We start from the raw sequence: 14,369 nt of genomic DNA on the forward strand, positions 1-14,369 counted from the left end.
CTCTTCTCTTACTTCACGCTTATAATTTGATCCAAATGTGAAGGTATGTGTTAAGAATGAACCAACAGGAAATTATGTAGGTCTCACCTGCTTCGCCTGTACAGCATATACTACAAAACTTCATTGTAACCAGTTTAGCAATAACGGTAGTTTGTCACAATCACAATTTTGCTTTTTGTGAGTGTCAACGTAAGTGATGATCGTGAATGTACGCATGAAATTTCATGAACATACATGCAACAGTGTCTAGAAAGCTAAGCTAAAAGCCATTCTGAGTGTCTGACGTAGTTTCTTAAAGTTGCAGTGAATGCTGGTATATATAACTACGAGGCGGGGGGGGGGGGGGGGGTAGGGGTACTCGGTGACGCTGACATGATCCGCGATATCCAACTACACAACAAATGACTTGCTTTATATATTACTCTAAAATATCGGATCAGTACTGATCTACGCCTAGTCAGATTCATTATTGTGCCTTAAAACTATTTCATCCTATCGGTAACAACAATAAGTAGTCTTTTATTACAATAGAAATAAAGGTGAAAATATAAAAACACTCCTTCGAAATCTACATGATATTTGTGCCGGGTAAGCGCCTCTGCTATTTGGCGATTTAGTATCTAGTTTCGGACTTATCCCTGTACCAACCAATTTGACGGACATTTATGTACTTTCAGAGCCTAACAAAATATTTACAAACCGTTGGAAATGGCCGAGCGATGTTCTGATCCACTTGGACCCTTTACTTTCTTTGTCGTGATTGTTTGCCAAGGTCAGTCTCTGTCTCGATTGTAATTTTAACTAAGTTAATTTCTTCTACAAATGTTGTATGTTGTCCTCGTGCTAAACAAAAACAAAAAATGCCTTTTATCATTGGAGTATTCGGCTGTTAAATCTTTCATTTCGGAGGTGCCCAGGGTGACAAGCTTTCAGCTTCAGCGGTAAGTAAATCGTTTATGTAGTCCATAGTCCCTTAATGCCTAAATAAAAGTGAGCATAGATGAAGTTTGGTTAGCGAGTTCAGGCATCATGTGACCATATTACCCCAGTCAATGGTGGTGCGCGTTTTTATAGACCGATTTATCGCGGACTTTTTGTTTTCCTGTGGTACGTATCTCAGTACTTTTTCACTGTACCGGTAATTCGGGAATTTGCCTCAGTAAGGAAGTTTGGAAATTCCCGATTAATTCTGTTACGAATTTAATACTGTGAACAGCATATTTTCGTTTTTCACGAGAAAAATAATTTAGCAAATTATTATTTTCGTTTTGCAAAACAGTTGTATTTGCCACAAATTAATTCAAATATTACAAATATTTTTATAGTCATGATCCTTTATTCTCATGTTTGACGCGTGCCATATATGCCAACGTGATGGTCAAACTTGATTTATGAAAGATATTATGTATAAATTATTTTCGGAAACATTATTTAGGTTCGAAAATAACGCAAAAATAAATGTAATCTTTTTTAGTTATTTACTAGCGTACGTTAATATATTAAGAATCACCCTATGATATTCAGGAAAGCAACTGTTTTCTGTCTGAATTTTACGCAACTTCTCAAGTCCAATAAATATTTTCTGGTTTGTTGAGTCAGTGCGTTATATGTGTAATGGCCCTCTCTGATAAATATAGTGTCTGGTGTCTGGCATCCCACTCAAAGTTTCCCTGCCTATTAGATCAACAATTAACATTTGCACAAACAGGCTTTGAGCCTACCCTATAAAGTGATCGTTATGTTTGCGTAGATACTCTAAAATCTATGTCTGACTTTAGAAGGATTATTGTTCATTTCTTTTAAGATTCTAAAATTTAGAGAAAGCATTTTTCCTTAAAAGTGTATATATTTCTTATTACAACCACCCCCGACCTCACTCCTATGACGCACTTCACAGCTCATCCGGTTTCAGAATATATCTAAACTCAGTACATCAATTTGACGCATTGATACAAGAGCCCGTATAATATATATATATATATATATATATATATATATATATATATATATATATATATATATATATATATATATATATATATATATATATATATATATATATATATATATATATATATTGTAACAGATTTAAGTGCAGAGAAAAACAATGCACAAAAATAATATTTGTGCATTAAAAGGTACCAAAATAGGACGCAGATAAAATATTGAATCAAACATGGTTTTTCTGTTTAATGAAATCAATCCGAATCACATGAATTTTCTCTTCTTGCACGTATGTTATTTCACACTTTGTAAGAACCAACAGAAAATTATTTTGAATGCTATGTCTCTCCTCCTCGCCGATACAAGATATAAATCCAAAAATGTTAACATTTCTAATTTAAACCAGTTTTTTTTCACTGCAGTCACGATTTACATGTTGTATGTTCTAACGTAAGCTATGCAGGTCAATCGTAACATAAAACTGAATGACCATGCATGCAACAATGTTATGGATTCAGAAGACTGAAATACATGTAAATGCAAATAGCGATAAGATTCAGTCGTGCGTGAACAGTATACGAACATCACTTCTAGGATCAGGTACTATCTGCCTCGTCTTAGCGAGCCTAGATTGTCGATCCGCTTCGTTCCACATCTGTTTTGACAAAAAACAAACTGGCTCGACTGCCCTTGGCTAGAGAAAATATTTATGCTGGTGTGTATTTTAAAAGTATTTACACACAACAAATTTAATGTCTATATTCACAACGGTGTCTCTCCTCAATTGACATTGACAACACCTACTTTTGCGGACATTAATACCGTTCAGGGAGAATGTACTATCAGATACACCTGTAACATAGATCGTAGTTATCTCTGGTAGGATTGATCAGCTATCATATGGAATTACGCACATCCAATAAAATTCAGTTCGATATAACTAATATCTACAAGCCTAACAGTGTATGGCGAATTTTGCCGAGCAATTATGATCGCTGGATGTATGCTGCTCTCGTATCGGTGTTTATTTAAGCTGCTGGCATTAATAATAGAAATTTCCATAAACATGTTTTGAGTTCACTACCACCACCACCACCTCATAAACCCAATAAACATTTGAGCAGCCTCTACTATTTCTTTAAGAAGCTATCATGCCTTGAATGCGTGTCAGCGATATAATTTATAGAAAAATCGCACATTTTCTTAGCCGGAAATTTCTTGGCAAAAACTGAACCGAATGTAAAAAGAAAGTTTCATGCTTTCGCAGCGTCTTGGTCAATCAGTATTTCGTAAAAAGCCAAGGTGGTCTGAGTGGCAGCTATCGGCCTACTTTAAAGTTATGACCTTAGAATCGAACTTGCGAATACGCCTATAAAGTAGCATTGCTGCTAAGTAAGTGCATCTACTATTGATGATTTACTATTCAGTTTTAGACATTATTGTTTGCCTACCAGCTCTGAGACAGGTCTGTATAATATGAATTACAAAATAGTTCCAAACGCTTGACCCTATTGCTTTCTTTATTAATTTTCATGACCTTCTGAGGTCAATTTAATTTATGTCTTGATTGTAATTGACAATGATTGAAAGTTTTCGTACAAAATGTGGTTACAGGCTTTTTCAAAACGTAAAATTGCTCATGTTCATTAAAATACTACCTTTGTTAAACCTTTTGTTTCGTAGGTGCTCAAGTTCTCCTGTTGTCTAGCTCTTCAATTCGGAGGTAAGTAAATCTTGGCTTTAGTCCCTAGTCCGATTTCTTGATTCGTAGTCTCCCAGCGTTGCTGTACGGAGTGTAACGCAGTGACCATTCGAAGCAGGGAACCAGACTATGTAGTACCCAGTCCCAAAATGCGATAAGGGGGCGCTCTGCAGATATGATCAACTTTTAAGATAGCGACATGTGTAAGGTGAAGTTGTTTGTATTTGCAACATGGACATCGCAGAGAATGTTGGCATACCCTATGTTATTTTCATGTACTGTGGTTGAAATTTCTTTGTATATTGTACTTATGGAAATTCTACCTGATCTAAGCACACAACCAATCAAAATGTCTGCTCCCATGTGCTCGGAAAAAGCCTGAATTAGTTTAAAGTATATTATCTTTAGCAGTTAACAAAATAGAGAAACAAGTTTTGCCAGACTAGGCAAGACCGTCTTCAGAACGTGAAATGAACGAATTGCCAAGCATATAAAAAGTAAAATTAGAGTAATCGGCTCTTTTTTTTACAATAACTTCTGAATTCCAGAAAGTGAAAATGACCAAGCGGAGATAGATTTCTTGAAAGGTGCACCTCTAAAATAAAGCCAATCACTATACTTTATAACCCATATTACACCCAACAATCATAACTTCAATAAAGGGAATTAAAAGCCATTTTAACGGTACAACCTGGATTTTTATTTTCGTTTTCTTTAAAAATTTAACCCCCGTGCAAAATAACGAAGCTTTAAAGCGGCACCTACACAGAAGTGGTCGATTTTAAAAATACTGGAACTTAGTTTGTTATAAAGTCCCCGACGTATTTGCGCCCAGACTATAAAATCCCTCTCTGACATAAGGAGGCAGCCCATTGAGTATATTGGATCAATATACATGAAGCAAGTTATTATTTTGAATTTTTTGATCACCCATTTTGTTGATTCAGAAGTGCTTTCATGGTTTGATTCCGTTCATTGTCACTCGCCCACCGCACCTTTAGCAGTACATGCACAGGAAGCGGAATGGGGCATGTATTAAAAAAATACACTTTTGTGGTGTACACTGTTTTCTTTATAACCTGGTATACCAGACTCCTATGACTCGTTGAATCGATCTCGCTTTAGGTTTTCAAGGACAATCCGATGCAGTTATAAAAGACTTATGGTTCTTTTTTCTTGTTGTTTGTTTTGTTTTATGTTATTTTTTTTTCTTTTCCAGCTGGTATTTTACTAACGACGATTCCGTAGCCTCAGAGGCCATGAAGTGCTCTTGTAGAGGGCGCTATACAACAGATATTACGTATTTTTGACAGAGTGACATTTGTAAGGTGAACTTGTTTGCAACATGCAATTTGGAGAGAATATTGGCATACTTCTATGATACTTTGACGTAATGTGGCTAAAATGCCTTTGCATATTGTACTTGTAGAAACTGTAATGATCTAAGTATAGGACTAACCAAGCTGGCTACTCCCATGTACTCCAAAATTCAGCTCGAATTAGTCCAAACATCTGCCTTGACGATTTTGACAATTTTGTCGAGGCAGATGTTTACCGTGCTATGATTCATCATAACCATTATCACAACAGTAAAACAAGAGGTCGTTGCGGCACCAAAGATGATTTAGCCACCAATTCTCTCCAACTGTTCCTGTTTTCCACTGCCCTTTTAGAATCTTTAAGCCCCATACCTGTCCAAGCTTTAATGTTGTCTTCAGACCTCCATTTTGTTTGGTTCTTCTTCTGCACCCTCTCACTGTGCTTTGCAAGATTGTTTTTGCCAGTCCATACGATTACGAGACATGTCTGTACCACTTCAGTTTGCGTTTGTTTGTTTTTTTTTTTTAATTCTTTTTACAGTGGTGAAGAGGTCTTCGTAGAGTCTGATTGCTTGTTGGTTCTTATCATGGACATCTTTATTGGCTACGTGGTAAATGAATGATATGCCCAAAATCTGGCGGTAGCAACTCATTTCGAAGGTTTGAATCTCCCTAGTAGATCTGCTGTGAGCGTTCATGTTCAACAAACATACGAAAAAATGAACATGACAGTAGAGCCATCAGTTTTATTTTGTAACCAAGAGCAATTTTGCTCTCCTTCCATATTGGTATCAGCCTTGTTCGTGCTGCTGTTGTCTGAGTAATTCTGGAAAGTATTTCTGGTTTGGAGTCCTCGTCTGTGAGAAATAATCCCAGATATTTGAAGCTTGTGATTATTCCCAGCTTCTGTCTACTGAACTTTATCTCTGCAGTGATACCATTGGTGTTGTTTGCTCTTTTCGGCGTTAATCTTCATACATTATACTGTGGAGCTTGTGTCCAGGAGCTCAACCAAGTCAGTCAGTTCTTACTCATCTCCTGCCAAGCCATGAATATTATTTGCGAAGCGAAGGTTGGTGAGTGTTCTTCCTCCGATGCTGAAAGTGCCGCCATAGTCTCCCAAGGAATCCTCCACAATCGTTTCCAGGAACATGTTGAAGAGCGTAAGTGATAGTAGACATCCCTGTCTGACTCCAGTTGGTGTTCGGAACCAGTCTCCTACGCTGTCATTGCACTGCTGGTTTTATCATATAGGTGTAATATAATCAGCATCAGGTTTGAGCTGATCTTGTACTTCCTCATAGTTGCCCATAAGGCTACATGCTATACCCCGTCAACGGCCTTCTTGAAGTCTATGAAGACGTGGTAGAGGTTTTGCTGATGCTTAGGACGTTTCTTGCAAAGGAGTCTGAGATAGAAGAATTGTTCATTCCTGTGCTGAATCGTCTTTTCACCAAGATGTAGTCAATCTGTTTGTGATGTGTTCCATCTGGACTTTATCAGGTCAATCGTTTTGATGCTCTGTGGGAGCCAAAAGAAATTAGCTAGCACAAGGTCGTTGTAGGCGGAAGGTCCATGAGCATGAGTCCTTTTTCGTTTGTTTCTGAATTGCAAAAGAGTCCGCGGGTGCTTTGTCAAACTGTAAGTCTGTGAGTCAATTTCCAACTTAGCATTTCAATCTCCTTGTACAAACAGAGTGTCCTTCTTGGGTGAGTTGTCTTTAACATCTTCCAGTTGATCACATAAGTTTTCCTGTTTGTTTTTGTCGTAGTACTCATTCAGGTGTCATGTTTGCTAAGCCACAGCTATAAAGTCATGTATAAGTTATAATCTACATGTCTTGGGAATATTACCGCGGCCATGTGTTTTTGATGTCTAAAGATTTCCGCGGGCTCATGTTTATCTCTTACGCAAGGTTACATGACCGGCCGGAGACCGGGGTCTTGAGTGGGCAAAGGCGATAGATCTCACCATCTAAACAAAGGCTTGTAGTTATCACACCTGTGTGTTAAAGCTTAGTCCTAAGATCAGAGGGAAGCCCGCGGGGTGAGCGGGGCGTGTTCTCATCCGTCAAACAGCGAGAGGGACATTGTCCGCAAAGGGACATTGTCCGTTAAGTTTGATTTGATCGGTTCACAGCGATGTCAAATCAAAAATTGAGGTAGAGTGTGTGATTACAGTTGGAGGCAAATGATAACTTTCAGAACTTGTAAATGAAAAGTTAGCATTCGCGTGGACAGATGGCTGAGCAAGAAGGTTACTCTGAGAGAAGCCACTTGTAATTTGGCGGCAAAACTTAGATTTAGATTCTAAGGAAAGAAAAGCTTCAAAAGGAAGCTTTTTAGTGGGTAGAGAACTTTCGGTTAAGTTGAGTCCCGAGTCTCCAAGAGGTGGAGACGTAATTGAGACTAGCCGAACATTCGAAGTCCACAGAAGTCTACTCGCTGGAGAGAAGGTGGAGGAGGAGAAAAAAGAGTCTGCAGGAGAAAGTGGAGGAGAAGGAGAAGGAGTATAGAGAAGTCAAGGAGGAGGAGAAGAAATTTGGAGAAAGTCGAAGAAAAAATAGAAGGGATTGGTAGAAATAGAAGACAGACTAATATCACAGATGAGTAGAATACAAGGACAGGTGGAAATCAATCTCACACTGCTAATCAAGTAATGCAATAGGCTATGAAAGGGTCGAGCGGAAGGAGTGTAATTGTAAATTTGAATCATTATTGAATTGTTATTATATTGTTATTCATTGAATTTCAACCCTTTTTGTATATTTAACCATCTAACCGTCGACATTGCTGACTGGGGCTCGGACCTTTACATCGATCTTTTACTAAATTTAACTTCCAACGAAACAGAGTCTGTGTGAGATTTCTACTATGGTTTTAAAAAGTACTGGGAGCACCCACCCCAACCATAACAATCGTCACACAAGTATGATTCTGATGTTGAAGGGAATCGCCCCAGGTGGATGGTAATAAGACTGTTACAAACTGGACGGCTACCCATGATGCAGTTCAAGATGTCTTAGTAGAATAGAAATCCAAATCCATACTTGTGTTTGTCCCCTCTACCACTGAAGTAAAACGTACGCCCATCATCATATTTCGCCAAAGTGTTTCCAGCGAACTTCGCAGAAACTAAGAATGTTCCAGCTGTACCTCTTCAACTCATGTGTGAACTCTTTCAGCTTTACCATAGGTCTAAGTGTTCTCATGTTCCATGTACCTATGACGATGTTGTCTCTTCCATGGATCTTGGTAGTGGGGGCACACGTAGCATAACTGACATCTCTGTCCTGTTGTGCAGCATAATTCGTGGTCATTGTTGACCCTGGTTGCGACCGTCCGTTGTGGAAAGATTGCTAGTTGTCTTCATGTGGTGTGTCAAGGGCAAGATACAGTATTACGGAGCCCATCCCTCTCCAGACTGGATGACCACTGCCAAAGTCCACGAAAATAATGTGGGACGCCCTGATCCAGAGCACGTGGTCGTTGAGCTCATCTTGGAACTCTTCCACCCTGGCCGCTGACTTTTTATCGAGGAAGACGAACGCCCAGCGATTCCCTGCTAGCGTCACTATATTTTACCCTTAGTCGGGGGACTCTTGAGGGCGAGAGCGTCTTATTCCATCCAGTATAGATCCAGTAGACCTGTGCCACTGTCCATTCCTATAATTTATGAACGGCCGTTTATATACATATTTGTTTAGAGGGCTCAACAGTCGAATAAGAGAGCTCTGTATATCTTCTATTCGAGACCTCTCTGATTAAATTACTGCCCTCAACTAATAATTGGTGAGGCTTGCAACTGTATTATAGACCCATTTAATGCAAATGAAGAATTCTACAGACGGATAAGAGATTATTAATGTTAATTGTTATCTCTCTATTAGAACTTGAGACCTCCCTAATTCGACACTGGTTCAGAAAATTTATAAATTAATTAAATATGTCTTTAAATGAATTACAGCCTTACTCATTTCAAATTCAGACCAATGTTTTTTTATTTTATTTGAAGAGGTCTCCAAATAGTGCTCCGGGCATGCAAGCCCGGATTTCTTAATATAAAATAATAACTGCTTCCTATACAATCATGTATCGTAGGGTTACGCTATCTTTATAAACTGAAATGGTTACATAACAAGAAACAAATCGTGAGAACAATGCTTCAGAACGTGTCATCTTGGGTTTGGTCTGTTTGCATGGAATAATCATAATATGCTTACAGAACTTAATAAGCATTTGGCATACGCTAAATACTTTTGCTGCTATACCTGTTTTGAAGGCAGTACCTTCTCTAGCGGACTTTGCCTACTTGTCTATATGAAGCATATTATTTAGACATGAACAATTCAAAGTAAAATGCTAAAGGCGAAATTAGGATAATGTAAAATGTTCAAGTTAGATGTGGGATAAAAAGGGGGGGGGGGCGCATAGAAACAACTAGTTTGTTAGTTTTTTTAAGGGTATACCATGATACCAAAATTATTTAGTTGAAGGAATATAGTTCATGCAAGCCAATATTTTGTTTGTGTTTGGTGCACTGTACAATAGCTAGAGTTTAAAAAGGAATATTTATAGTAAACGGCCGTTGCGTGAATCTGAACAAATCAATGTGTGTCAAGGACTGTGGTGATTTCCGTCAGTGGTCTTAAATATGATTGTACAGTAATATCCACAAGTTTGTTTTAAATTATGTCGATCGTGACCAATTAAGCATCTGTCCTGAAGGGATTGCGAACCTAATTTATTTTTCTTATTTGCTGAGACCAATATATTTACATGTTAGCAATCCATATTTGTTGTTCCGATCATGGATTTAATCTAATTTAATTTTTTTAACTTCTAATTTATTTCATTAACAATTAGGTGTTTAATTTTGTATTTCCAGTATTTTCTTCACTGATTTGTTATTGGGACACTCTCACCCTTAATTGAAGTGAACACAAAAAACAAACAAAAAGAACAACAAATAAAAGAACAAAACAAAAAAAAAAAAACGCGTTTCGCAAACGTCAGAGTGCTCCTAAGTCGGTAGGGAGAAAGCCTTAATTGATGACAAGATTAGGCGTTGTATAATTAGTACCCAAAGAAAGAGCTGAGCAGTACCGTTTGAGTGGTCAATAATTTTAATACCGAGATGACCACTTCAGGTACAGAGGTCCACAAATCAGAAACAAATATTACGCGCAATAACTGAAATAGAGAGTAATATAACTGATATGTGGGCCTTTATATTTGGCGCTCTCTAGTTCAAATGTAGAGCTATCTGATTTCTTTGCAGATCTGTCTACAAAATGGAGGGCTCTTTACTGGATTGAATAGATGTAAGAAAAAGAAGAAAACAAAAACAAAAACAGATGTACCTCCACAGTAACCTTTCCATTTTCGTTTTACTCTGAATGTAATATATTAGATCAGGCAGGGATGCTGGTCTTAACGGCATTAGTTAAACATTATTGGCTATATCATGCCGAGCCGATTGAGGCAATGTACCTTTCCCAAAGCCACACCTTGGCATTAATTAATATACAGCATACTAATTGTGTCAATACACATATCAAAGTACAGCTATTGTCATTTCACCTCCACATTGAGAATTAAACGTATATTTTTGTTATGTTGTATCCAGTACGTATGACATCTCTAAATGCATGACAACATGTTTCATCTTATTTTTTTTTATTATAAAGAACACAAGAGTTTAGAAAAAAGTATACAGTACACCATAACTTGTAAACAATATAGCTATCGTTAACGTTAAATAGATTTATAGGTTACTGCATTTGTATGGGAAAATATGAACGAGTTATTTGGATGGAATACTGCACGACCTTGGGAGTGCAGTATATCCTTCCGACAAAACGAGTTCATATTTTCCTATACAAATGCAGTATCCTTTTTATGATATGCTCATTTTTTAAAATTCTACCTTAGACTTAATTATATAAACAAAATACACTACAATAAACAACGTAAATGAATGTATGCCGCATGCCAAACTAAATACACAAGCGCATATTCATCATTACACAAATCAACATTATTACTGCGCACATAACTCCGTCCAGATAAATTTAAACTTAGTTGCGCGCTCGACATAACTTTCGAAAGAAAATGGTGTGTCTAGTTAAAATTGAAATTTGGAGTCATATTGTGAATGAATGTGCATTGAACAACTTTTCCATTTGATCTGGAATGAATAGAGTTTGGTATTTATCTCGATTCTAGGAAATTTAGTGATTATGGACTGGATTTGTATGTGACAATTTTACATGAAATACATTGGATTGAAGAAGCTAGGGAGAAGCGTGTTTACATCTGCAAATGTGTTTCTGTTTCTGTCATTGAATGTTTGAAATCATAATGCGGGAAAAATATGAAGTCTTTCAATTGCAATTATCAAAAAGACGCTATGGAATTTGAATTTAATGCTTATTTCGTTTTGAGTGCAGTAAGGAGGATGTAATTGCACTTATCATCAAAATTACAGTACAATTTCGAAATGTGTAATCCAGATTGAGAACCTATGACATGGCTCATGTAATTCGGATTTGCAGAACTAAGAAAGTACATTTTGAGGAAATTCAGGTTGTAAAACTGTAAGTATATTTTTTTGCCATTCTTATCACCAGCTAAAGAAGACAGTATATGACTTGTCACTTGTATGTTATTTGAAAGGACCTTATCTTGCGTCTGTTATATACTGTAGCCAGCCTAAATCCGAAACATTGTATCAACGCGGAATGTGCCAAAGCAGCTGGTATGTGGCAGTCCACGAAACGTCTGTTTGAGTTCATTCAGAAACAAATTTAAACAACCACAACGTAGAGCGCCTCTACGCGAGTTTACATGATTGTTTACAAATCAAAAGTGCTGGCGTCTGCGTCCATTGTTTGTTTACAGTAGAAAGTAGTTTCTTTCTGCACGTGAATTTTGTATGTGTATTGGCGCGCGGGTTCAATATCGGGTAATAATGCACGATTCTGACAATGTAAAGTTAACGCGGCAAAAATGAGCATATAATAATATTGATTACATCATAACATATATGCAGTATAGCTATCAATAGCGAAACATATGCTGTAGTTCATTCAGAAACAAATTTAATCAACCAAAACATCAAGCGTCTCATACACGAGAGTACATGATTTGTTTACAAAGTAGTTCCTAATACACTATTGGGCACACGTGTCCTGCGCGTGGGTGCAATATTAAGGTGTGCAATATCGTAAAATATTGAACGATTATGATGTAGACTTAACAGATAAAAAATGAGCGTATAATAAAGCTATCGTTAACGTTAAATAGAATATTGATTACATCATATCATATATGCAGTATAGCTATCTATAGCGTTAAATAGAATATTGATAACTAGGAATAATTATACAGAGTTGCATACGTTTGTATACACATTTCTATTGGACAATGTGGACCTGTATTTGAGCGCAGAATTCAATTACTGAATATAAAGTATGACGTATAACTTACGCTAACTTTTGTATAACCTCGGAGAATGGTTAGAATGTATCGACAAATATATACTGTTTTAGATTACACCCTAATAAAATTTTATGAAAGAACTGCAAACATCTATTGATCGATCGAACTGAATGGTTGACAGGTTATTACAGGAACTTCACAAACGAGAAGAAAGACAGAAATGAATAGCTTGAACGATTTGGGAAACATTTCAGCAGAAGAATATCAGAGAAAAAACATTACCCTTTGTATCATGCTGAATGAAAAGTTCTCTTGGAATTCGCCATGTCATTCATGCACGAAAAATTAGATCCTTAATCTAAAATCTAGACTAATACATTTTACATTGAAATATATTGATTCCAAACTTAACAAGTATTCAAAGGCACAATTGCTTTAAAATGCTGCCCTAGAATGAAATGATCGATCTACATGCAATGCATTATTATTACGCAAACCAAGTTTAATTACAGGACTGTAGCAAATTTGTTTGTTAGTACAGCCACCAAAGATGTTTTTTTTAAATATTTTTTATTAACATATTGACCGGATAACGTAACCTCCAAATCCAACGTCGGAATAGGAGGTGGGGGCCAGGGAAATTGATTTTAAACGTCTGTATGTTTGTATGTATGTATTTATGTATGTATGTATGTATGTATGTCAAAGTTCTGTTATATTTTTGTTTATAGTCGGTAAAACAGCTCCAGTTAGCTAATGTTTGCTATTGTATAAACGCAAACCAACTCTAAATAAACGTTGACGTAGACCTATCACGTGCGTATCGAGTATCTCGTGTCATTAAATTCAAAATGCTTTGTGCAGTAGCAACATAAGAGGAATGAAATTCGGAGTAAAGCAAAATGGAGTGAAATTCGGAGTAAAGCAAAATGGAGCGAAATTCGGAGTAAAGCAAATTAAAGCGACATTCGAAGTAAAGCAAAATGGAGCGAAATTCGGAGTAAAGCAGAATGAAGCGACATTCGAAGTAAAGCAAAATGGAGCGAAATTCGGAGTAAAGCAAAATGGAGCGAAATTCAGATTAAAGCAAAATGGAGCGACATTCGGAGTAAAGCAAAATGGAGTGAAATTCGTTCAAAAGAAAGGATGTCTCTTGATACTAATAAATAAACTGAACTTATTATTAAGGTGCTAACGTCTTTGTGTTATTCAAGAATCAGATCTGCTTTCCGTGCAGAGGATTAATGGAATTTTAAATAGTAAAATACCAATATCAAGGAATTGAGAAGTTTGAATGACCAAATATGATCTAAATAAAACTAGCTGATAGATATAAAGTCTGACATAAATAATCAACCTATTCGCCAGAAGAAAACAAAACAAAACAACAAAAAAGCAAAAGCATATAGAACAACCCCTCTGTTGTATCAACGTCTTTCGTGTTAACTGCACAAACAAATACTACTATTTTTTCAAATGTTGTATTTGTTGTTGTGGTGAATACATTGAGAATTCAGTAAAACGGTTAGTAAGTTCATAATAGTTTTTTTGTCATTATGTATTTTCTCAATTAACGGATCCTAAAAGTACATCTATTAGCATGTGGGGGACCGTGAAATTTCTGAAAGTTAAGAAGGGGGTCCACGTACTCGAAATGGTTAGGAACCACTTTTCTAAACCGTGCTTTAAAAAAAGAAAGGACTTTACTCTATGGGCGAAAATGAGTGCCTAGATTTGAAATTTGTAACCGACGTCCTGTAAATAAGTTGACATTATTTAGTTTGGTTTTATGCATTTTTGGGTTGCTTTTATTTTCTTGAAACACTGGAGTACTTCCTTGTTGGACTGTCTTTAAAAACACTATTTCAGGCCATTCAGAACTCGCAAAGTGTTGGCAGGTCTGGGCCAGCCCTCGAGTCTGTGGTTGTTACTACGTGGTGATAACTTCATCGACGTCACAAT

Source organism: Sinohyriopsis cumingii, unplaced genomic scaffold (genome assembly GCF_028554795.1).
Source record: "Sinohyriopsis cumingii isolate HCF-2022 unplaced genomic scaffold, ASM2855479v2 utg003096l, whole genome shotgun sequence".
Lineage (NCBI taxonomy): Eukaryota > Metazoa > Mollusca > Bivalvia > Unionida > Unionidae > Sinohyriopsis > Sinohyriopsis cumingii.